The sequence below is a fragment of the Schistocerca gregaria genome, chromosome 1 (genome assembly GCF_023897955.1).
Source record: "Schistocerca gregaria isolate iqSchGreg1 chromosome 1, iqSchGreg1.2, whole genome shotgun sequence".
Taxonomy (NCBI): domain Eukaryota; kingdom Metazoa; phylum Arthropoda; class Insecta; order Orthoptera; family Acrididae; genus Schistocerca; species Schistocerca gregaria.
In genome coordinates, this window is record NC_064920.1 from 853,736,943 (window position 1) to 853,739,037 (window position 2,095).

Genomic DNA, 2,095 nt, shown 5'->3' on the forward strand with positions numbered 1-2,095 from the left:
GTTAGTTACTCTAATCATAGTGCAACTTCCCATTCAGAAGTATGGTGAGATGTACAATGTAAAAAAATATAGTGTGGCAAAGCAAAATTCATGTTAACATAAAATCTAACATACTATACCAGATAAATGTATATTTGTTTCCATGAATGACAAATCAGATTCAAAAGTTACCCTACATCAAATCACAGAAGAACACTAATTTAAAATATATACCAGAACATGCAGAGGAGAAATCCCTCCAATTTGGTAAGTGAGAACTAGGTAATGCATAGAACCGTATAAAGTTCATCCACTCATAGGAAATGTGATTGTAGCAAGTGACTGTAAGGCCACAAAACAAGTTATATTTAAAGAAAATAATTTACAGACTGACATGCAATCAAATACAAGAGAACCTACAATGCACTTATGATACAGATGCCTAAAATCAAAATCATGACCTCACAACTGAAAAACAGATCAAATCGTTATAGTAAGCAAAACTACATGTAGCTAAAATTTGGCATGAGACACATCAAACCAAACTGAAAATGTTAAAGGCTTATGTTTACGATGATTGAACCGACCTGAAAAATCCAAACCACTGGGTACTAACCAGTAAGAAAATTCATAATCAGTTAGTTCGGATCTCAAAGTTCATAAGGAATAACCATGCAAATATTTGAATCATAATTGATTAGTTCACTCAAAATCCATAAGGAATAAGAATGTAAATATGTGAATCAATATGATATGGAACTTCAAGTTCCAGATGCAGAGTTCAAGGGACATGTTTGAGATGCTTGGACCAACTTGAAAGTCATGACTTACCACTCCAGGAAACAAGGACTGAAGTGTTTTATCCAGGGCATAGAAACAGAAGATTATTAAATGGGGTTCATGAGGCACAAACTGGACTGTACAATGAGGTTTTGCTCACAAGAAATGTCTAACAGACAACAGACAATGATTACAACTCATATAAAATATCGGAAAATATGTCTGCTTGTGTCTGTGTATGTGCGGATGGATATGTATGCGTGTGTGTGTGTGCGCGAGTGTACACCTGTCCTTTTTTTCCCCGTAAGGGAAGTCTTTCCGCTCCCGGGATTGGAATGACTCCTTACCCTCTCCCTTAAAACCCACATCCTTTCGTCTTTCCCTCTCCTTCCTGAAGAAGCAACCATCGGTTGCGAAAGCTAGTAATTCTGTGTGTGTGTTTGTGTGTTTTGTTCATTGTGCCTGTCTGCCGGCGCTTTCCCGCTTGGTAAGTCTTGGAATCTTTGTTTTTAATATATAACAATTCAATTATTTCATACCACATTGTAATACAAAAGGTTGTTTGAAGATAAATACATATGTTCATAAAATAGAAAGAAACTTCCACATGGGAAAAATATATTAAAAACAAAGATTCCAAGACTTACCAAGCGGGAAAGCGCCGGCAGACAGGCACATGAACAAAACACACAAACACACACACAGAATTACTAGCTTTCGCAACCGATGGTTGCTTCTTCAGGAACATCCTTTCGTCTTTCCCTCTCCTTCCTGAAGAAGCAACCATCGGTTGCGAAAGCTAGTAATTCTGTGTGTGTGTTTGTGTGTTTTGTTCATGTGCCTGTCTGCCGGCGCTTTCCCGCTTGGTAAGTCTTGGAATCTTTGTTTTTAATATAATACATATGTTCACACGTAAATGATTCAATAAAATGAAAAATGTAAGTATTCAATAGTATCCTGACCAAGAAAAAAAATACAATGACAATACTCATCTATATCACTGATATCATGACATTGATGTGAAATTGTATCCTGACAAAAGAGATTCATCAATGGTGACGTCAAAGATTCTGTGGTAAACTCTAACATGATGGTCAAATTGAGAGAGAAAACTGAATATATATGTACATGCATAGGTTATAAGTAAGGAATTTTGTGTAACAGAAATATGTTGGTCAGATTGTCATGTGCAGGAAATTGTAAATGATTAAGATGAGCATTTCAGTATCACATGACAATGTTGAGCATCAAAGTATCAAAGAACATGTATGATGAATGCTAACAACCAGAGTGACACACACAACATATTGAAGCACAGCTTAAACTCCATGTGTAA